This window comes from Solanum dulcamara, chromosome 2, assembly GCF_947179165.1.
Source record: "Solanum dulcamara chromosome 2, daSolDulc1.2, whole genome shotgun sequence".
In the NCBI taxonomy this organism is placed as follows: domain Eukaryota; kingdom Viridiplantae; phylum Streptophyta; class Magnoliopsida; order Solanales; family Solanaceae; genus Solanum; species Solanum dulcamara.
The window spans coordinates 62,700,949-62,725,972 of record NC_077238.1 but is presented as its reverse complement, the minus strand read 5'-3'; the positions used below and the strand labels follow the sequence as shown (position 1 = coordinate 62,725,972).

The window sequence follows — 25,024 nt, the reverse complement described above, 5'->3', positions numbered from 1 at the left end:
CATGATTTCTTTTAACCTGAATATTATTGATTGTTATCACGCAGTTATGAGTTGCTAATTCCACAACTAGGGTTGTGGAAACCATAATGAATTAATGATGTAGAACTTAATAAAAGTAATTATTGAATAGTGTGCATGCATGTATTATTTTTTTCTTTGTTTTGATTGCTTTTTAATGGTGGACAATGTTAGAACTCGCCTTATCCTTACTTGCCGGATCAAGGAGGTAACGGATGGGAAAATGGATTAAAAATGAGATTTGGGGCTAATCATCCTCATCTAATTAGCTTGAACGGATCAAGGGATAGCTAAATATAGGATCATTGGTAAGGGTTAGTAAAGCATACATTCATAGATGGATCAAGTTGCGTAGTGAAATTCACTTATTTACCGGATCAAGGACATAAGTGAAATTAACTTACCGATTTTGCATGTAACACACTAGGAAAGAATTACTCATAAAAAAAAGTCTACTTAGTTAAGGATTCGTGGGGAACACATAAACCCCTAATTTCACTTCATATTGATTTAAACCACATTAAACTGTTACTTTTGTTCGTTGATGCTTTTTATTTGATTTATTAGTTAGTTTTATAAAAATCTCCCCTTTCTTTATGGAAATAAATTAATTACTAAAGCAAATAATAAACGATTAATCTAAAGTCTAAATCATATTCTTTGTGGGATCGATTCTAACCTTTGTTAGGTTCTATATTTGATCAACGATCGCTTTATACTTCTTTAGGGAGGTGTAATTTGAATGTATCAAATTTTGGAGTCTTTGTCGAGGAATTTGGATTTTATATTAGATTAATTTTTATTATTTGATTTGTTTTCAATATTTCCTTATTCTACTAGGTTTTGATTCATAGTTCATGCCAAATACGAGAAGTCAAGGCATTTCCTAGATTCCATTTAATTCCAAAATTGAAAGAGCATTACGTAGGATGGAAAACAACAACAATAACCATGATGGACACGAACGTGGTGATCGCGCGGTATATCTTGGAGGGAAACACGAAAATGCACTGCAACATCCTCCATAACATCAACCACAGAATGTTCTTAACAATACACCAATAGCAAGACAACGTCCTCCACCTAGACAGCGCCCTGAATTCGGCATATGGAATAACTATAGGGTCAACACTGACACCATCGGAACTACTGGTGCTATTGTGTTACCTCTATTGTCGTCGAGAGCTAAGTTTAGTATCACAAGTGCGCTGATTCAAATACTTCATACTAGAGGAATGTTTGTTGGATTACCATCTGAGGATCCACACATTCATCTCCAGAATGTGGCATAATTTTACAAGTGTAGTGTTGGCAACCCAGGCCTTACTATGGATGTGCCTCACTATGGATGTCATTAGACTGAGTGTTTTTCCATTATCACTTACTGGCGAAGCTACAATTTGGTTGTCTGAACTTCCATGCAACTCCATCACAACTTGGGATGAATTACACAATGCATTCATGGATAAGTATTTCCCATTGTCTAATAAGTTGAAACTAACATACTGAATCAACAACTTTCAATAAATGCTGGGAGAGTCAATTAGTAGAGCTTGGGAGATATTTGCAAAGTATCTATAAAGCGTGCCAAATCATAGAATAGAAGATGAGTCATTTCTTGAGTTGTTATACCGCGCACTTGATGATAATGGAAAAGATGTTGCAGACACCATCACTGGCAGAGCATTCTTGGCCAACACTTTCCAAGAGGCTGCAGGGAGACTTTATCATGTTACAAATACCAACCGAGATTGGAGAACTAGGGATATAGAAACTTCAAAAAGCTCTTTTACTGTTAGCACGAATCAAGGTTCCAAGATACAAAACTAAGAAGTACAACAAGAACTCGCTCAATTAAAAATCGAACTCAAACTAGCATTCAAAAGCATGGTAGTAGAGAAAATCAATGCAATCGACAATCAAGGTAAGGCGCCAAGTTATGATGATTATGGATATGGGGGGGGGGGGGTTTCCGTACTAACGCCCATGCATCCAATTAGGATTCTTGGCGCCAAGGTCAAGGAAATCAAGGTCAGAACTATAAAAAGTTCAATAGAGAGGCCCATTACAACTGCGACAACAACTACAATCACGAAGGGAACTATAATCGTAAGAACAATTACAATCGGAATGGATACATTGATAGCAACCATGGGAACGATAGAGAAGGTGATTGGGGAAGGAGAGATAACAACAAGAGTGGTGCATACATCCCTCTTAAAAATCAAGATGGGGGATCCGGACTAGCAAGAATTGAAGACATGATGACAAACATGATGAAAAAGTATAACACAACAGAGGATAATCCTAAGGAGATACGCAATGATCTTTTTGGAATGAATCAAAAAGTTGACTCACACTTTACATCCATAAATATTATTGAGCAACAATTGGGACAGATTTCATCATTTTTTAATCCACACCAGAAAGAAACTCTCCCAAGTATTACAATTCAAAATCCAAAGAACAACGGACAATGCATGTTTATGACCACCCGAAGTGGCATTCAAACAGTGGATCCACCTATGCCAGAAATTGAGGATGATGCACATGAATCGACTGTTAGTAGGGATGAAACCGAAAGAAAAATCGAGGAAGAAGTAGTATGTGAAGAGCTAAGAACCACACAACCTGAAAAAAGAGATAGAAAGCATGGCAAGAAAGCAAGCAATGCGAAAGACGTTATTCCAACTCCAATTCCAATGCCATGATCTCCTCTACCTTTTCCAGAAAGATTGAAAAAGAAGGTCGAAGATGGAAAGTTTCTTAAGTTTATTTCCATGTTGACACAACTTTCAGTGAATATTTCTTTGATAGAGGCACTAGAATAAATGCCAGGATATGCCATGTCTATAATGAATCTTGTCACAAAGAAGATAATGGTAAGTTTTGAACCAACCGATAACCTGTATCATTGTAGCGCAATTGCCATTCTCTCACTCATGCAAAAGAAAAAGGACCTATGCGTATTCACTATACCATATACCATATGGGTGTTCAACTTTGCAAAAACATTGTGTGTCTTGGATGCTAGCATTAACTTGATGTTGCTAGCAGTGTTTCAACAATTGGGCTTGGGAGCCCCCAAATCGACATTAATGCGACTCTTGATAGCAGATTGTAATGTGAAGGAACCCGTGGACATTATTTATGATGTTCTAGTGAAGGTTAAATCATTTATATTCCCGGTTGACTTTGTCATTCTTGATTGTGAGGTAGACTTTGATGTTCCATCATTTTGGGAAGACCATTCTTGAAAACTTGACGTGCTTTGGTGGACATAGAAATGGGCCACCTGAAGTTTTGACTAAATGATAAAGAAGTGGTTTTCGATGTATGTTAATCAATGAAGCATCACAATGACCTACAAGTAGTGTCCACGATTGATGTTGTTGATGATTTACAACCAGAAATATCTATTTAGGAGAGATTGGGTGTTGAAGCTCTAGATGTTGTCATCATGAACTTTGATAAAGATCACATTGGAGAGTATGATAAGATAGTTTGTGCACTAAATGGCCTTGGGACTTTTAATCACGCACCAAAGAGACTCGACTTCGACTTGAAGAATAGAGCAACTCCGCCTGCGAGACCATCCATCAAGGAACCTCCGAATTTGGAACTCAAAGCAGTACCATCTCACTTGTAATATGTATTTTTGAGACCCAAGAACACATTTCCGGTCATAATAGCTATTGATCTTCACCAAAAGCAAGTGGAAGCTCTTACATCTGTCTTGAGGCATTTCAAAAGGGCAATAGGATGGTCCATAACTGACATCATAGGCATACCACCGGGCATATATACTCATAAAATCTAACTCATGCCAGATTTCAAACCAAGCATTGAACACCAATGATGTCTTAACCCACCTATGAAAGAGGTAGTTAAAAAGGAGATCATCAAGTGGTTAGATATTGGATTTGTTTATCCAATCGCGGATAGTAATTGGGTCAGTCCTGTCAAATATGTACCAAAGAAGAGTGGTATTACTATGGTGACAAATACAAAGAATGAGCTCATTTAAATCAGGCTTGTGACTGGTTAGAGAGTGTGCATGGATTATCGCAAGCTAAACTCATGGACCAAAAAAGATCATTTTCCAATGCCTTTCATAGATTAGATACTCGACCGTCTTGCTGGAAAAGAATGGTACTATTTTCTTGATGGATATTCGGGCTACAATCAGATCTCTATAGCACCCGAAGATCAAGAGAAGACCACTTTTGCATATCCATATAGGACATTCACTTTCAAAAGGATGTCATTCAAATTGTGTAATGCACCGGCGACCTTTTGTATGATGTCTATGTTTTTAGATATGGTCGGATACAATTGAAGTTTTCATGGATGATTTTTCAGTGGTTGGTGACTCATTCGATAATTGCTTGGCTCAACTCCAAGATGTACTAAGAATGTGTGGAGTGCAACCTTGTGCTAAATTGGAAGAAGTGTCACTTTATGGTGAAAGAGGGCATAGTGATGGGTCACAATATTTCAAACAAAGGCATTGAGGTAGATCGAGCAAAGATTGAGGTAATTGCAAAGTTACCCTCTCCCATTTCTGTAAAAGGTATTTGAAACATTTTGGGACACGCTGAATTTTATCGTCACTTCATCAAAGACTTCTCCAAAATAGCTCATCCTTTATGCAAACTACTAGAGAAGGAGACGAAGTTTGTTTTTGATGAGTCCTGTCTATAAGAGTTAAAGGAGTTGAAGCAAAGGTTAGTATCAGATCCAATCATCATTGCACTGGATTGGGAGCAACCATTTGAAGTCATGTGTGATTCTAGTGGAGTAGCACTTGGCATAGTATTGGGAAAAAGGCGCAAGAATCTTCTACCTCCAATATTCTATGCTAGTAAAGCCCTTAGTGTTGCTCAAAGAAACTACACCATGACTGAAAAAGAGTTGCTTGTCGTTGTATTTGCTTTCGAGAAGTTTAGATCCTACTTATTGGGCACCAAAGTAATTATACACACAGACCATGCAGCATTGAGATATCTCATGGCAAAGAAGGATGCTAATCTAAGACTTATACATTGGGTATTATTGTTATAAGAGTTTGATTTTGAAGTGAAAGATCGAAAAGGGACAGAAACCCAAGTTGCGGATCATCTCTCTAGACTTGAAGAAGAGGAAATATTAAAGCTGGAAAATGGAGTTGAGATAGATTACACCTTTCTGGATGAACAAGTATTGGTAGCATCACACAACTTAATTCCATGGTTTGCCGATGTTTCTAACTACTTGGTAAGTGATATAGTGCCGTTCGAATTAAATGTTCACCAACATCATAAGTTCATGTCCAATGTGAAGAAGTTCTTTAAGGAAGAACCATACTTGTTCTGTGTTTGTACCGATGGGATTATTCATCATTGTGTACCTGAAGTAGAGATGATGAGCATTTTAGATGCATTCCATTCATTGCCCATTAAAGGCCATCATCGTGGTATACAGATAACCTACAAAATTCTTCAGTGTGGTTACTACTAGGCAACAATTCATCAAGACTTTCATGATTTCTCTAAGTCTTGTGATCATTTTCAAAGGAAAGGAGGAATTTCAAGGAAACATGAACTCCCACTCTCCTATTCTAGTCATTGAACTATTCAACGTATGGGGAATTGACTTCATGGGTCCTTTTGTGAGTTCGAGTAGAATGAAGTACATCCTTGTTGTGGTTGACTACGTATCTAAATGGGTAGAAGCTATCGTACTTCCCAACAATGAAGCAAGAAGTGTCACTACCTTCCTCAAGCGAAATATCTTCTCAAGATTTGGTACACCTAGGTCAACAATCATCGATGGAGATTCCCACTTTTGCAATCGATTTTTCAAAGAATTACTTGAAAAGTATGGGGTTCGACATAGTGTAGCTACTCCTGATTATCAACAAACTAGTGGACAAGTTGAAGTCTCCAATCATAAAATCAAGCAAATACTTGCAAAGATGGTGAGCGCAAATAGAAAGGATTGGTGAAGGAAACGTGATGATGCTATATGGTCCTACCACACTACATTCAAGACTCCCATAGGTATATCACCTTATCAACTTGTTTTTGGGAAATCTTTCCATTTGCCCATAGAGTTGGAACACAAAGCTATGTAGACGTTGAAGAAGTTGAATATGGATTGGAATGCCGGATCAAAGCAAATAATGAATCAAATAAACGAGCTTGATGAGTTTTGCCTAAATGCATATGAAAGCTCAACCTTGTACAAAAAGCAAATGAAGAAGTACCAAGACCAAAAGATTGAAAATCAAACATTTGTACCCGGAGACTTAGTCCTTCTTTTCAACTCAAGGATGTGTTTATTTCCTGGTAAACTCAAGTCAAAATAGTTAGGACCACTCTGAGTGATTTAAGGTTTTTCACATGTTGCAGTTGAGCTAGAGAAGAAAGATGGTACAAAGTTCAAAGTTAATGGTCAAAGAATCAAAGCATACATGGGCACCGAGGATGAGATCAAAACTATGGAAGCATAGAAACGACCCTGTTCTTCTTCTTCTCCAACAAATCTCTCCAAATTCCATCTAGTTCCTATCATTGAAGCTTAAACACAGTCAAAAAGCCTAGTTTCCTAAACCCTATAGTGTGTCAATAGTACCAGCACAAAATTAAAATCAAAGGATCAAATCTTCAATTATGGTAAGTAAGCTTCCCATGCTATTACACTTAGACCATATTTTACATCTACTCCATAGTGGTACTATAGGATCAGTTGGTACAAAGTTATGGTCTTATGATTTTGAATTCAAATTATTGAACTGGATGTGTGAATTGGGGAACTGGAAAGATGCTTAATTTAATGTTATAATCAATGAAATAAGGAATGGATGGGGATTTTGAACTAAGTGTTATGTTGTCTTTGTGAGGGATCACTGAACTTGAGAATTTTTCAGTTGGGGGTTTTCTAAGATTCGTAGGTCATTCTACGAATCATAGTCAGTGGTTCAACCTTAACAAAAAACAAATCTTATGAGTCTAATTACGACTAAACTTAGCTTGTTGAACTGATTTATGCATTGGGGAATGGATCTTTGATCAAATTGTCATTTAAAATTAATGGATTGAATAAATTAGGGTTATTAAACTTGTTTTGCCGTAATAAATTGTGAAGATCACTTATCTTGAAATTTTTTCAATCGGGAGTTTTCTATGAGTCGTAGGAAATTCCACGAGTTGTAGTTACCCCTCGTAAATGAATACCTCATGATCAGTGATCAATCCTCACAAACAACAAGTATTACGAGTCTAATTATGAGTTGTAGAATATTCTACGACTCGTCAATTAGACTCGTCAAACTAAATGATCCAACTCTTGTACTTAAGTGTTTTAACACGTAACATATACGAGTATATCTTATGAGTTGTAGACTTCTCTACAAATGACCTTTACGATTCGTATAAACTTCTATGAGTCATAAGGTACAGTAGTAGAGAAGATTTAGAGACCAAAACCTGCAGGGTTGATTCTACGAGCTGGTTCTATGAGTCGTAGACTCTTCTACGACCCGTAGATACCTACTCGTAGACTCAAAAAAATTAAGTTTCCCTATTAAATGTTTTTTTCTTTTCTTGTTTTTCTTTATATGTTTATGAAATAACTCCTGCCTGCATAGGTACTAATGCCTCTCAAACGAACTCCGAAGCATGGTGGTGGAAATAAGAACATTTCAAAAAACAAAGCCTTAAAAAATTTAAAACGACACATCCAGGATGTGCCAACAGACGCCGAACTTAATGGTTCCAAGGAGGAGTTCTCTTAGGACTCTGAGACACCCCTTGTGAGGTAGTCTAAATACAAACACTCTAAACAAATCATCCCAGTGCCGGAACCAAGCGGAGGCTCTTCCCTTTCTCATTCGTCAGCAACATCTACACCCCCTCTAGTCTGAAGAGGGGGATTCAGCAGAGGCAAAAGAGAGAAATGAAGACTTTGTACCCCAATCCGCTCTAGGATTAGTGTCCTCCTAAGGAAATTCAACACTTAAGAGTCCCTCCATACCATTCTACATAGGAGGACAACCAAAGTGATGGTGTGTTGAAGGGCTACTTGACTTTTATAGGATAGGGAAAGAGAGGAACGATCGCCAAAATTTATGGAGGCCTATTACTAAGGAGTCATGTGTGATCACAACTGGGTTAGAGGCAGTCCCGAAGATTTGTGATTTGTTTGATCACTATAGACTTAAGTAGATGGAAGAACACCCATGTATTTATAGTATTAACATGGAGTGTGAGTTTTATGCTTCGTATGTGCAAAATGATAAAAAAGATGGATCCATCCAATTAAAAAGAGTTGGAGAAGTTGGTGCATTAAAATTATTATTCCAAGAGGTCCTGGTTGATTAATCAGAGGACACAGTCCTACGGGTCATCTACGACCCCAACTTTCCATCGGTAGCCTCGATAGTCAGGTTTGATCATAAAATGAAGATGGTGCAAGATAAAAATGCCATGAGGGACCCAGTTCAACATGGAGAACTACTTTGATGGGTAGCTGGTTATATAGCGAAGCATGGCATAGCAGCGGATTGAGTATCATACCTGACTCTGATCAAGAAAGCATCTTTGAACTTTGCGATAAAGTTTTGGTAGGCTATCGTCCGTCATCGACTTTGCCCAACCAATTCCAAATATTACTTGAATCCAAATTGTGCAGTGATCATTGCTAGCTTGATGGCGGGATATGAGGTAGACATCGTTAAAATTATCAGTAGAGATATATGAGCGAGCTATTCGGTGGAATACCACGATCCCTTTTCTTTGTCTTGTATTTGCATTGTGCTGGGATGCCATAGTTCTGTTGATTTCAGAGGTTGACCTGCTAATTAGAGTGAATAAGACACCAAACCCAGAGCTCATTCTGGATGATACAAACCCCATCAGATAGTAGCATGCTTCCTATTTGAAAATACAGCTACTTGATTTTGAGTGCGTCCAACCGACTGTGTAAGTTGATTCAGCAGTTGCTCTGGACCACAAGACACCCCCCATGGAGCCATATGAGTCTACTCGCCTACCTCTATAGTCCCATCCACTAGTACGCTGCGTCCCAGTACACAAGCTTGGTCACCATCTTGGTCGAAGACTTACACACCTTGATGGCAGAATATGAGGTGGACATTTGTCAAAATCATCATTGTAGAGCTACATGAGCGAGCTATTCGGCGGAACACCATGATCCATTTTCCTTATCTTATATTTGCACTATGCTGAGATGTCATAGTTCTATTGATTTCAGAGGTTGACCTACTAATTAGAGTGAATAAGACACCAAACCCAGAGCTCATTCTGTATGATACAAACCCCATCGGACAGCAGCATACTTCCCATTCAAAAATATAGCTACTTGATTTTGAGAGCGTCCAACCGACTGTGTAAGTTGATTCGGCAGCTACTCTGGACCATGATACACCCTCCATGGAGCCATATGAGTCTACCCCATCTATATTTGTAGTCCCATCCACTAGTACGCTGCATCCCAGTACATAGGCATGCTCACCATCTCGGTCGAAGACTTACATGCCTTTGATGCAGTGGCAGGCAAAGACAGAGGCCCAACTTGATTAGTTGATTCAGCAGCTTAAGCCATACATCCAAATGGCTATTACTGAATCATAAAAGCGTGTAGCAGCAAAGTTTGAGGTGACCTTGACTGATCAGGAGCGGCAGATACATACGCGCATAGATGATGTTGAACTAAGGGTGAATGAGAGGTTTTATTCCTCGTCTAGTTCTGATATTACTGCCATCTAGACAGAGGTTGGCTTACTATGTGACGAGGTTATATCTTTGGACACCGTAGTTCCTATACCATTTGTTGTGCCAGTTGTCCAGCCACCAATGTTGTTTGATCTGTTTGAGGATAATGAGTCAGAGGTGGGCTGAGACATGAGTCCTCATACTATTAATGACACTTCGTACATGGTTAAGACTATGAAGACAAAGAGAAAGGAATGTCAGGATCTATAAGAGGCCATACAAGCATCTAGATTATCCGAGGAGATATGATGAGAGAAGGAGAGGCAGCGTGCTATTGGAGCTTCAAGCTCACGATTTGATACTTATGATGATGTACAGGATGTCATGGTACCATATGCTACAGCATCGGGATCCACACCTATGGATTCGGATGCCACCATATAGACTTTGGTGCTTATGCGCCACGGGTTCTTTTTCTTCTCCCCATACTTTTTACTTAATATTATATTACATTGAGAACAATTCAAGTCTTTTTAAGTAGGGGTGGGGTGTTTATGAATGTACGAGTATCTAGGCAAAGTTTTCGTACCCTAGACACTTGATTAAATCTTTAGGGTTTTCTTGTCTGTGTTATTTTTCTACATAGGACCTTTTTAATTTATATTGAACCGGTATGTTTAGGATGTATATGTGAAATAAGAGTAGGTATTTATGGCATGATGGCTAAAAGGTTTTAAACGAAAACAAATAGACCCCTCCAAAATATTAGTTGAAATATTAACTATTTTTTATATATATTAACTGTGTAGGATCTTTGTGTGACATGGTGTAAACTGGTATGATAACACATGACTTAGACTGAAACATGAACCAAAGATTGATAATTCACAATAAAACTTGATTCCAAGTGTGTGTGATATATTTGTGTAATCTGACTATTTGTGTCAATCTAGAACTTGTTCCATTGTTCATACTCTGATAATTGAACTATTGATTAGGAAAGGATCATATGTCATTTTTGAATTAGTCTACTTAGCCTTAAAAGAACCAACCAAACATTGGTTTACCCTTTGAGCCAAATATATGAGCCTTTAAAAGACCTTTTTGATCAAATAATGCATGTTTCAAATGTCCCTAATCCTAATTATAATCTTTTGTTTATGCCTTAGTCCCTTCTAGAATAATGTGCACCTCAACTTGGGTCAAAAGCCTAAGTTCAGGGTCACTACTATGAGAGGAAAGAAAGAAGAGAAAGGGTATGAGAAAATAAAAGCAAGAAAAGAGAAGGTTTGAAAAGATATGTGTGATAAGAAAGAGAAAAAAGAACAAGAAAAGGGTGCTTGGATAAGATGAATAAATAGGTTAGCAAGATTTAGCAATGAAAAGTACAAATTATAAGAAAAATATTGTGAAACGAACAAACAAAAGCCACACCTAAAGCAAAAGCAAAAAGCAAAGAAAAAGAGTGAAACAAATTATGGGTTGTAATATGTGGATTCAAGGTTAATATAGTATTTGAGGAGGTCCAAAAGTCACTAAAATCTAAATGCACCACACATTTCCCCGAGCCTATGTTACAAGCTAAAAAAGTCTGATAGTAATTCTAATTCAATTATTGAAGAGTCTAATTATTGAAAATAAGGCCAAGGCTATGGTATTGTGCATAAAGGTATGAATTACTTTTGTGAGTGTGAGTGTTTTCCACGTCCCTGAGTTTTAAAGAAATATTTACAAGGTGTGTAAAAAATAGACTTCTTTTAAATGAGGGCACAAGTGACATTGTCGAAATAGTCTCGAAAATGGTGCATGTTGTTATTGCATGTGAGTTTGTCTATTGGTGTTAAAAGTGTCTAATTTTGATCTACATAAGCTAGTTTGATTTAAAATAAAGGTTTCAATAATATAATGGATGAAAAGTGGAAGGGGACGGTGGCCAATAGCCGTGTGAATGGTATACATTCTTAATCTTATATTGCAGTATGTCGTTTAAGTATAGTAATGTTGCTTGAGGAAAATAAACCATTTGAAGTTAAGGATGATGATGTATCGTGGATTTACGGTACTTTTAATACTTTAAACTTGAGAATTTGTATGTCTTTTAAGTATTTGTTAGAATATTTGATGTTAGTTGTGTTTATTTTGCAGGAAACTAAGTCGTAGAATGAATTGAGGAAGAACAACATTGAATCTTGAGGATTTTGGTGTTTACGAGTTCATCCTACGACTCGTAGTTACTTCTACTGGTCGTAGGTATCAATCGTCAAAAAAATAAGAGAAAAAATAAAGTTTAAACTAAAGGTTATGAGTGAAGTCTACAACTTATTTTCATCTGTACGAGTCATCATTTAGATTCATCAACTACAAGTGAAAGACTGAAGGTAAAGTGAAGATGACAAGTCAATTCCACGACTCATTTACATTCTTACAAGTCGTAGAAGGCACTCGTAGAAGATATGTGTAGAGGATGAACCAGAATCTAATCTACTACTCAAGATTACGAGTCTTCATGGATATTAAGATTTGTAAATGACTTTTTTTTAAAGAAGAAAAATATCTCAGTGCAGTGTGATGGACTACGAGTGGGTCTACGACTCATCAAAGAAATTACAATTCGTAGAAACGAGTCACAAACCCGAACTGACTTAAAATTTCCTAAGTTTTCCAAATTCATATTTGCTTAGAATTATTTGTCTATAAATACACTTCTTAGGTTTATTTTAATAAATACACATTTTTGGGTTTGAGAATATAGCTTGAACTATTTTTGGGCTTTTATTCTTAAATTTCAATTTTTGTTATCGATATTTACATTTGGATTTTATTGAAGATTTTGGATTCTCACAATTACTATTATAAGTTTATGATTTCTTTTAACCTAAATATTATTGATTGTGATCACGTAGTTATGAGTAGCTAATTCCACAACAAGAGTTATGGGAACCATGAAATATTAATGACGTAGAACTTAATAAAAAGTAATTATTGAATAGTGTGCATGCATGCATTGTTTTTCCTTTATTTTGATTGTTTTTTAACGGTGGCCAATGTTAGAACTCGCCTTATCCTTACTTGCCATATCAGGGAGGTAACGGATGAGAAAATGAATTAAATAACGAGATTTGGGGCTAATCATCCTCATCTAGTTAGCTTGAATGGATTAAGGGATAGCTAAATCTGGGGTCATTGGTGAGGTTAGTAAAGCATACACTCATAGACGGATCAAGTTTTGTAGTGAAATTTACTTATTTTTTGGATCAAGTACTTAGGTGAAATTAACTTACAGATTCTGCATGTAACACACTAGGAAAGGATTACTCATAAAAAAGGTTGACTTAGTTAAGGATTGTTGGGGAACATATAAAACCCTAGTTTTACTTTATATTGATTTAAACCACATTAAATCATTATTTTTGTTTGTTGGTGCTTGTTATTTCATTTGTTAATTAGTTTTATAAAAGTTCCCCCTTTCTTAATGGAAATAAATTGATTACTAAAGCAAATAATAAATGATTAATCTAAAGTCTAAACCATATTTTTCGTGGGATGGACCCTAACTTTTGTTAGGTTCTATATTTGATCAATGATTGCTTTATGCTTCTTTAGAGAGGTGTAATTTGAGTGTATCAGTACCCGCAATAGACAGAGTGTGGGTTTGACTTCTGAGGCCTCGCCTCCTGGGTATTCATATCATGGAGCCCATGTTAGTCTAGTTGGGTTATTTTAGTCGGCCACGTTTGGTGATTCATTTTTCGAGTAATGTCAATTAGGACACTTTGTTAGGGATTGTCATAGGGCCCCAATGCAGTCAGCTAAGGGTGGCGCGATGGTGTTAGTGATGGTTTTCAGCCTTCCAAAGGTAGTCAACCTAGATCATCATGTCCTTCACATCGAACCTTGGGCCAGATGGGTTTCTTTGATTGTGGTGAGCTTGGACACTGGTCCAGGTATTTCCCTAGGCAAAAGTTGATCATTCAGATATTTTCAGCATATGTTAATCCCCAAGCTAGGGTAGTATAAGCTTGTCATATTTGTGGAGAGTTTGGGCACTAGTTAAGATATTGTCCCCAGTATAGGACTATAGTGGAGTTTATTCATCCAGGTCAGCTTCATGGGTCTATAATACATCAAGCCAGCAGTAGTACCCCAGATGTAGCAGGTGGTAGTGTGGGTTCCTATTTTGGGGTCGGTCATGATCCATTCTATGCTTCTACAAGCATGCCAGAGTCCAAGGTACCAGGTATCCATCGTATTTGTATAACTTCCTTATTTGTCCTTTATTACTAATAATATTTGGTTTGGGGTTCTTATAACCATAAATGCTTATTTGATTTGTTACTCACCTAATAATTATTATACCAGTCTTATTGGGAACTGTGTGTATATGTTTCAGTGTCGTAGTTGATTTCTTTTTAGTAGTGGATCGACTAGGTCAAGTTTCTTTATTGAGAAGTGGTAGTTGATAAACTCTCCATGCCTTTGCCTTGGTGGTTGTGTTGTGAGTTTGCGGCTGGGCTAGTTAGTTATTCCTTTTTATTTCCCTAGCCAGTTATTGGTGTTGTGGTACCGATCCTTGTTAGATAGATGGCTAGACCAGCTTTGTTAGTTTTGGAAGTTATGGTGTTGGGGGATTTAGTTGGATTAGAAGGTTGTCTTAGTCGAGCATCATCCCATTAGATTAGTTTTGGAATGGCTCTTCTTACCATTTTGTACAACTAGCTTTGCTTTGATTAGTATTTCTCTTCTGTCATTCTGGTTTTCTTGTCTTAGATAGCTGTCTTTGTTACTTGTGATCATTTGGTTTGTGGGTGAGAGGCAGTCTATTGAGGAAGTAAGTAATTGGGAGATGTATCCTTTTTATAGAGTTGCGGTAGATCTGTCTTATCAATTCTTTCCTATGCCTTATTAGTATTTTTATCCCTAAGACTATGAAGTCGAGATTCGCTCTCTTGACCTACCTAGTTGGTTCCTTTATGGCAGTCTTGGTATAGGGTTTAATGGAAGTTGGGAGACTTGTGGTTATTGGAGTTGTGTGAAAGGTAGTATAGCATTTTGTTGTATTATGGTAATCCTAGTTGGCCATCTCTTCCCTTATGCCTTAGTCTTATTCTCTATTGCAAAGTTGTGGTTCGTTCGTTCAGTCTTTTGAAACCATAATTTTTAGGGTTTTGGTGCTGACTTTGGCTAGTTGGGAGTTTTGGAAGTGTGATCTCTCATTTTGCCTTGTTACTGCAGTTGTGTTGGTAGCTCTCAAGGCTTTGTATTTCTTTTGGAGTTTGAACTGTGGTGTTTATTGGTGGCTTCAAAGGTAGCCTAAGCTTGAGGATGGAAAGTTGCTTATTAGGTCCATCTATATGATGGGATCAAAGTAATTTGTTTAAGATATAACTTGGTTCTTATTCGGGATTCGAGGTCTGCCTTGGTCATATTCGATAGCTTGTCGTGTCTGTGGATAGGAGTTGGTGCTATTGGGCCATTACCGATCAGTTGTCTATGTTTATATGCCGCCTACATGCTTAATTTCCCTTGGGCTAGATGGTTGGATCAAGTTAGTGCTTGCATAGTAGTTTTGGGAATAAGGTGATAGATTTTGTGAAGTTCCTATGGTAGAAGTAAGTCATTGGATTTGGGCTCCATGCGACCTTGTCGTTCGCAAGATAATCGTCCCTTGGAGTGGAGTGTTTAGTTTTAGAAGGTGAATTTCAGCTTGGGTTGTTGGTTTCTGAAGTGATATTGGAGTTTTAGGCCTTTCCCTACATTGTGTTCCTTACTTTGGTTGTTTTCACCCCTAGAGGTTCAGTTGAAGTATGTGACACCTTCGAGGTTTGTGTTTTATGGTTCTGTAAAAGGGTTTCAGATGCTGTTAGAGGTGTTCAGGATAGCTAAGGACCGGTAGAATGCCTTTTGGTGGCTAGAAAAAGATGGATTTGGAGCATAAGGCAAGTATTTTGTATTATTAGCTGAGTTGCATCTGCCATGGTCCTATGTTTCTCATTTCAGTGTAGTTTTGGTTTTCCTTAGATGAATTTGGTGTTTTCAGTCATGTTTGGGTTAATTGAGCGAGAGTTGGAGCCCAAAAAGGGAATTGGTGGAACTTTTGGATATGAAGTGAATTTGAGGATTTTTCCACTCAGCCTGAGTTCAGTAATGGCATTATTTGACTCAAGAGGTTGTTCCAGGGTCTGGAGGAGCATACAAGCCCGTACCCTCATCGTTTCTTTCTTTCAAATTGTAACTGTCCTTCTACTTTCACAAATGAAAGTTTATTTAGTAGTGGATATTGTAATGACTCTCCAGGTCATATCCTCTATTTTTAAATCTTTTCAGTGTATAGATCTTTCATGTAGCAACCCTAAGTAATTTATGACTTGATGGCATTGATAGTTTGGTCGCCTAGTCATTCATTTGGATTTTATCCCCATTTCCCTGTTTTGGAGCACTTGGAATTTGAATGGTTACTTTGGTCAAAACTCTAAGAAAAGGACCTCAGAATGGAATTATGATGGTTCCACCAGTTCCGAAATGGTCATTTTAGGATAGTAGCATATTTGGGGTAAAGGCGTTGTTCCTAGAGATATTTCTCCCCTATATGATTTTTTGCCATTTCTCGATTACTTTGCTTTGTGATTAGCGATAGGCTTGTGATACCTTATTTTCTATTGTCTATTTTTGGATCTGGGGCCGTTTTCAAGAAGTGATTCGATCCCAGGTTAGTTTCCTTAACCTTGGTTGGGTGGTAAGTTTTGGTATTACATTTCTTATTGTGTGTACCTTGATTGGATGTTAGTTATGGCATGCTTGCATTGTTTGAGCATTTTCACATATTTTGTGGTACAATCCTGGTTCCTCTTTTGGATTTTTCACTACTATTTGGAGAAGGCGTTCTCACACTTTTACTATTTTTAAACTAGTTTTAATGAAAGTCATACCACTTGGATCACTAGTTTTTGAGACTTATGAAGCGTCGAGGACGTACTTTTTTTATACTGGCATTATTAGAGGCATCAAGGATGTGCTCAACTTTTTATTGATATTCAGTGCGGTGTCACCTTTTTTCTACATTGGTTGCATCTTGGATGCACTTAGCCTTACATTAATATCCAGTGCGACATCGCCTTTACTGCATCGGCCTACTCACTCTCCATACCATGACGGAGATATGATATGTTATGTATAAGACCTGGTTCGGGGCCAAACAGTGTATACGGACTTCCCATGTCCTCTATGGGCTCCTTTGATCGTGAGTACCACTGTACTAGATAAGGGAGCTACATAGGTCCTACCTAGCAGGCTGAGAGCCGGGGTGGGTCTATACACTTATTTATTGATGATCACTGAGAGCCACCGATGATGTTACTGCTTTTTTTTACAAACTTGCATTTATTCATATTACCTATCACCAGTATACTTGTTTATTGTTTGATCCCTCAGTTTTATGGTGGATGGGGGTATGTTTGTACCTTTTGAGGATATGGGCATCTGGTCGGTTATTATTCGATTATACTTGTACTTATCTATTATTGTATTTGTAGCTAGTTACAAGGGGTCTTAGTCTAGATTTATTGTTGGTACTCCCTACTAGGCTAAGTTGGATTAGTCTCTAGATTGTTATGTGGTTAGCAGTGTTGATCGACTTTCTATTCTTCATTAGTCGACTTCAAACTGCTTTCATATTGTAAATAGGTGCTTGGCTTGTGCTTTCAGGTGCGTTCCTCGACTCTGGTTCTTTTCTCTTTTTATATTATCTCTTCATTTTTACTTCCTGTTCTACCTTGTATTAGCTTGTGTTTAGTTACTTGTGTTGGACTCACCTTTTTTATATGTTATTTATACTTTCTTTATCTATGGAGATCAATCGTCCTATGCCTACTGAGTACCATTCGTTTGGTACTCATACTACATTTCTGCACCCTGCAGATCATATTATGGGTTATCGCCGGTGATTTGAACTTGGTATGGAGCAGCTTGGATTCGGAGATTTGGTGAGCTCCTAACGTCCGGAGTTGCTAATTTCCATCTATTTTGGGCTACGACTAGTCTTTACTTGCTTTCGAAGACTGACTATATCTATATTTGTATTTGTAAAAGCCATGTACTCTTATTTTTTCTACATGCTCGATTACTGACTAATGCTAGGTATTGGGGATGGTTATTTGGATATGTTCCTATGTTGACTCCTCTTTCTTCTTATTCTTATCATTTTTTGCTTCGTTTGTTTCTCTTCTACTTGATAGCCTATTGCTTCTGGCTCCGGGCTTTTGGTTATACTTACCTATTGGTGGGTTGGAGTAGGTGTCATCATGACTTGAGAAATTGGGTCTTGACATCTGTCCCTGGCTTTGCAAGTGACTTGATCTACCCATGAATCTAAGTAAGAGGAACGTCCTAACCTGTGCAGAAAATACTAAAATTTGAGAATCCATAATTCATAAAAAAAAGCATAAGAGGATAGAGCAATTGTATGGATCCTTATGTATCAACAACAAATGCTTAAGATATATAAATCAATCAGTGAAGACTCTTTTTAATTACTGAAATCCCTATTGAACTGTTCAGTCATATATTACAAATACCTACTCATACTATTGATCTCTATACCCTTTGACAGTGCAGCCTTGCATATTGCCACCAACAAAGTTGCTACCTCCTATGACTAAAATTGTTGTAAAAAAAATTAAAGATAAATAAAAGAGGAATCAAACACGAAAAAAAAAAATAAAAAAAAAATAAACATGAAAGAGATATATAAAACAAGAAGCAAACACGAAAGGGAACAAAAAAATTAAAATAAAGAAAAAACAATTTACTTGGATATTTGGGAAATGAAAAGGAAGAAACAAAAATTTACATATGCACAAAAATAGAAGAGGGGGAGGAAATATTATGATGTAGTTAAAATGAACAATTAAGATACTGATCAAATTTTAACTGTGAAGAACATATGTCAATAAAATTTAAAACTTGTAACTGCACAGGATAATGATTTAAATAAGTATAATATTTAAAAATAAAGTAAAACAAGGATAAAAACTTATTGTTGGAGTTGTTATACAAGCTGATGCAACTACTATGGTTAAGGACTAACTCGAGCAGTTACAAAAGTACTTAGAAGTTAGTTAGGTAGTTAGATTGACAGTTGTAGTTTGTTAGAGCTGCAGATTCCATTCCAATTATCTGTATTAATATCTCACTAACAAGAGATAGTTGAATTGGATGAATGGAAATACAATTTAGATATTTTTTAGCTTGCTATTCTCTCTAATCTCTTCATATTCTTAGATTTAGTTCATCAGTAAAGCTTTATTCATGGAAGCTAACATGGTATCAGAGACTAGATTTGAGATTTACAGTTGACCAGAGGTTGCCATTGTAGAAAGAGCTTTGATTCAATAAAAGGTTCAGTAGAAGAAAAGGTCTATATCAGAGAAGAGTTATCAATGGTGACTGAAGAAGCAGATATGGCTCTTAATTTATCCACAGCTCGTAGCACAGGAAAAGTAGAGATAGATCACAACCATCCATTATATGTCCAACCAAATGACACTCCAGGTAGTTCTCTCATCTCTTTTTAGTTAACTGGATCTGAGAATTATGCACTCTGGAGTAGGTCTATGGCTTTAGGTTTGCTAGGAAAGAGCAAGTTAGGCTTTTTTGATAGTAGGCACACCAAAGACAATTTTGATGAATCCCTTCATGATCAGTGGGAGAAAGTGAATGCAGTGGTGCTATCATGGATCATGAATGTTGTAAGGAAGGAGCTACTAATAGTATAATCTATGCCTAAAATGCTCATAACGTTTGGCTTGATTTAAAGGAGAGATTCGATAGTGTAAATGGCTCTAGAGTGTTTTATCTACATGTGGAAATTGTCACTCTAATACAAGGAAATTTATCTGTCTCTGATTACTTCTCTAGAATAAGGAATCTATGGGATGAGTTTGATGAAATCATGCCTTGTCCAGGCTGTAGTTGTCCTGAATCTTGAAATTATTCTCAACATCATGGATATCAAAGACTCCTGCAATTTCTAATGGGACTCAATGAGACCTATGCTTAATGCAGAAGTCAGATCCTGATGATGTCTCCAATTCCAACACTTAATAAGGCCTATTCTATGATTATAGATCATGAGATTCAAAGGTCCTTAGCAAGGTCTTCATCTATTAGTAAAGTCATTGAATCATTGGAAAGAGCATCCTTCTTCAATCACAAAGGAAGTTCTAGCTCTTGATTCAGGGGAACTACTGGTAAAGGAGTGGTCATGGGATCTAGAAATACTTATGGTAGAGGAAACATTAGCTCTGGAGGTAGCTTCTTAGGTGGAAACTCAAGCTCTGGAGGTAACTATGCTAACAGGAGGCCATCCACCTGCAACTTCAGACCATAGAAGAACAGTTCACTAGTATGTGAGTATTGCAGCTACAATGGCCATACCAAGGAGAATTGCTACAAATTGATTGGATATCCTCCTGACTAGCCTTGATCTAAGAAAAAAAGGATAGGTCTATTTGCAAATGAACCAACAAGTTTTGGAAATCATGAGTCTAATGTAAGTTATTTCAATAACCATGATAACTCTGCTCAATACAACCAGAATACCTCTACTGCTAGCACGTCTCAAGTCTCACCACAACTTCTTCCCTATTTTACTTAGGAGCAGTATCAAAAAATCTAACAAATGTTGAGGAAAGGAAATAAAGAACAGGTCTCCACTCTAGTTGCCAATGCAAGTATCATGAAATCTCTAAACACTAATACTATAAGTACTAGTTGGATAGTGGATTCAGGTACAACAAATCATATGACCTCTGATTTTAAGTTGTTGGATAGCTATCATGAGCTTCCCAAATCTGAGAAGAATACAATTCATCTTCCTACAGGTAGTGTAGTACATGTATCTCATAGTAAAAGTTCAAGAATTCTCACTAATCACCTTATTTCTAATATCTTATACTTACAAGATTTTTAGTTTAATCTGCTCTCAGTAGCCAAGTTGACTAAAGAGTTACAATTCTCAGTAGGTTTCTTTCTTGAATTGTGCATCTTTCAGGATCTCTACACTAGCATGGTGAAGGGGATTGGTAGGGAGGATTAGGGATTATTCATTCTGAAGGGATGTTCTGTAAGTCAATCTTCACAATGTTCAATAACTAAGTGTGTCAACATAGCTGAGTAGACACCTGATTCTTTTATTCTGTGAAATAGAAGGTTAGGACATGCTCCTCTGGATATTATCAAAAAACATGAAAGTCTTAGACATCTAAATCTTAAAGATCATGTATGCACTGTATGCCCTTTGGCAAAACACACAAAGTTACCTTTTACTGTTAGTAGTTCTAGCTCCAAGTCTGCTTTTGCCTTGTTACATTGTGATATCTGGGAACCATATAAAGTTTCTACCTACAATAATAAGAGATACTTTGTCACAATTGTAGATGACTTCACTAGGTTTACTTGGGTGTTTTTGATACAATGTAAGTCTAAGGTCATTGTTGTAATGAGAAATTTTCTTATAAGAATCCACAACTTGTTTTCTACTTCTGTTAAAGTACTAAGAACATACAATGGCCTTGAGTTCTTCAGTACTGAATTTCAATCCCTCATGTCCACTCTTGATATCCTACATCAGAGTTCATGTGTTTACACTCCACAGCAGAATAGAGTAGTAGAAAGAAAACATAGAACTAGTCTAGGCATTGCTAGATCACTTCGATTTCAGGTTGCTATTCCCCTATGTTTTTGGGGTGAATGTGTCACTGCAACTATGTACCTTCTAAATATAACATCTTCTAAACTTTTATACTTTAATTCTTCTTTTGAAATCCTGTTCAATCATCCTCCTTCCCTCTTTCATATCAGAGTGTTTGGATACCTCAGTTATGCCTCCACTACCAGACCCTTAGATAAGTATTCAGATAGAGCCATCCCTGGTGTCCTTATAGGATATTCAGTAACTTAGAAAGGTTACAAGATCAATGATATTCTCTCCAAAAGTTTCTTTACCAGTAGGAATGTTTTGTTTCAAGAGGTTATCTCTCCAGATGCTAAAATGGTGACTGTCAGGTCTCTTGTAGCTCTTGCAGCATCCAACAAGTGGTACATCTATCAAATGGATGTTCATAATGCATTTCTCAATGGTGATCTCCTAGAGGAGGTCTATATGCACATTCTTGAAGGTTTTCTAGATAGGGGGAGTCTAAGAAGGTCTGCAAACTTCACAAATCACTTTATGGACTTAAGCAAGCCCCAAGACAATGGAACAAAAAGCTCATTGATGCTCTTACATAGATGGGATTCACTCAAAGCCACTATGATTATTCTTTGTTCACCAAAAAGGGTAGATAAGGAGTTAGTGATTATCTTAGTATATGTATATGACTTGTTGATCACTGGAAACAGTCATAACATGATCAAGAAAGCAAGAGAAGATCTACAACATAAGTTCAAAATGAAGGATATTGGAGAACTAAAGTTTTTTCTAGGAATTAAAGTAGCCAGATCATAGGAAGGAATAATGATGTGCCAAAGAAAGTATGCCTTGTAGTTAGTCTTAGAGACTGGATTAAATGGAGAAAACCAATTAAGAATCCATTGGAGATAAATCAAAAAATGACCACAGTAGAATATGACAAATATGTGTCAAATAGAAAAGCAAATGAAGATGAGATACTACATGATCCTGTAGTATACCAAAGACTAGTAGGAAGATTGTTATACCTCACTATGACCAGACCTAATATAGCTTTAGTAGTGCAAGGACTCAGTCAATACATGCATTGTCCAAAGAAAACTCATTTAGAAGTTGCCTTAAGAGTTGTAAGGTACATCAAAGGTACACCTAGTTTGGGATTGTTCATGCCTACTAAAACCACAAATCAGTTGTCTTCTTACTATGACTCAGACTGGGGTGCATGCCTAGAAACTAGAAGATAAGTCATTGGTTAGTTAGTGAAATTTGGTGGAGCCTTAATCTCTTGGAAGTCAAAGAAACAAGAGACTGTTTCCAGGAGTTCAGCAGAGGCTGAGTTTAGGAGCATGGTTGCCTGCACTGCAGAACTCACTTGGTTGATAGGGTTATTTAGAGAATTTGGAGTCCATGCTCAACAACCTATAGACCTGAAGTGTGATAGTAAATCCGCAATCCAAATTGCTGCAAATACAATATTTCATGAGAGAACCAAGCATACTGACATAGACTATCACATTGTGAGAGAAAGAATAAGTCAAGGAATGATTAGAACCAATCATATACCTACTGAAGAACAACTAGCAAATATACTCACAAAAGGATTAGGAAGAAGTCAACATAATATTTGATAAGCAAGACGGGACTAAAAGATCTATTCAAGCCATTAGGTTGAGGTAGAGTGTTAGAGCTATTATACACGTTGATGCAATTACTGTAGTTAAAGACTAACTCGAGCAGTTAAAAAAGTAGTTAGAAGTTAGTTAATTAATTAGATTGACAGTTGTAGTTTGTTAGAGCAACAGATTCCATTCCAATTATGTGTATAAACATCTCACTAACAAGAGATAGTTGAATTGGATGAATGAAAATACAATTTAGATGTTTTTCAGCTTGCTATTCTCTCTAAATCTCCTCTTCTTCTTCGCTTTAGTTCATCAGTAAAGCTCCATCTATGGAAGCTAACACTTATATTTAGTTGCTACGAATAAGGAGTAACTTTTTTTGTTTGTGTAGTTTAAAAACGTGTGTTTCTGAGTAAGTGGAGATTCCTTTTTTTTTAGTGGAGAGATGGTTTAGGGATGTTAATTTTAAAAACTATTTTAAATTATAAATGGATAATTTTTAAACTACTTTCACATTAATTTTTAAAACTGTTTTAAATTTCTATTTTGTTTTTTAAATTGTAATTTATTATTTAATATAATTACAGATAGTTAATTCATTTTAATTATACCAAAAATTAAAAAAAAATTGTGATGCTATATATATATAGAGAGAGAGAGAGAGAGGGGGGGGGGGGGGGATGGTGCTGCCATGTAGTAGTTAATTAGTACGTGTGTTTCAAATTTATATAAATAAATTCAAGTTCCTAAATTTAGTAGCATTACTTGTAATTATCTTCCAAGAGTATTTTGTGGAGATATAGAGCCCGTTTGGATGGGCTTAAAAAAAGTAACTTTTATGTATGAAGTGCTTTTAGAACTTTGAAGTGCTGAAAGTTATTTTTATAAATAAGTTGTTGAGTGTTTGGATAAAAGTGCTTATGTTGAAAATAAGTGTTTAAATTTTAGGGTTAAAAGAATAAAAATGGTAGCTTGGAAATTTAGTTAAAATATAAGGGATATAAAAGTAATTTCCATGGTCAAACAAATTGGCTTTAAGCACTTAGAAAAAAAAAGTTAGAAATCCTAACTTTTCATTTTTGACTAACTTTAAGAACTTTATGACTTAAAGTTAACATTAGGCAAACACGTTCAAAAGCTAAAAGGGGGTTTTAAGTTGGTTTTGGGGTTTAAAGTCAATCCAAACGGGCTCATAGTTCCACAAAAATAGGTAGTTCCACGAATAGGCTTATATGATTTGTGTTTTTTTTACCCATTTTGAACGTTTTTTTGTTTGGTTTTAATAAATAAGTGCTTTGGCCATGTTTTAATTAAAAAAATTCTCTAAAATCGTGTGTTTTAATATAAATATATATTTTGAATAATTTTTTTAATTTTGCTTTATCTATATCTCACATCTATGAGGAAATGGGATATATGGGTGAGGGCTTGGGGATGGTTAGTTTAGATATAAGATATATATTTTTTAAATTTTAGAAACTCAATGTTAAAACTACACAAATTGTTAAATTGTTAAATTGTTTATTCTTTTTATCACATTAACTGCTTATTTAAGGAAAACAAATGAAAAATGGATTGTTTTTAGTTTAATCTTCAGTACTTTTTGCATGTTATTTTAATCATCAATATTTATTTTTAAAAAATTGAATAGTTTTACAATTTATTTAGAATTTGAAGGGAATGAGAAGTTTTAAAACTAGGAAGAATTACTTGATTGCACACTTTATTTTACTGTATTCTCTAATAATTTCTATTATTTGGAAAAGATTCAAAAACCACTCTTTTCTTCTTTCTTTCTCTAACGTCCGGATACATTACTCTTTCCATTTTCATTTTACTGTTAACTATCCTAAATTCACACCAAAACTCAAGTTCATGTATCAGCGGTTGATATTTTGAATAACAATTGTGTCATTCTAGGCTTCTTCATCAATTTTAATTTCTAAAAAAAAGGAGGAGAATTTCTTCATCACTGTTTTTGT

General features: G+C 36.3%; 1 pseudogene; it reads left to right on the top strand.

Moving 5' to 3' along the window:
- Positions 1-2,849: 2,849 nt before the first annotated feature.
- Positions 2,850-6,511, top strand: LOC129872179 (uncharacterized; annotated as a pseudogene).
- The last annotated feature ends 18,513 nt before the right edge of the window (positions 6,512-25,024 follow it).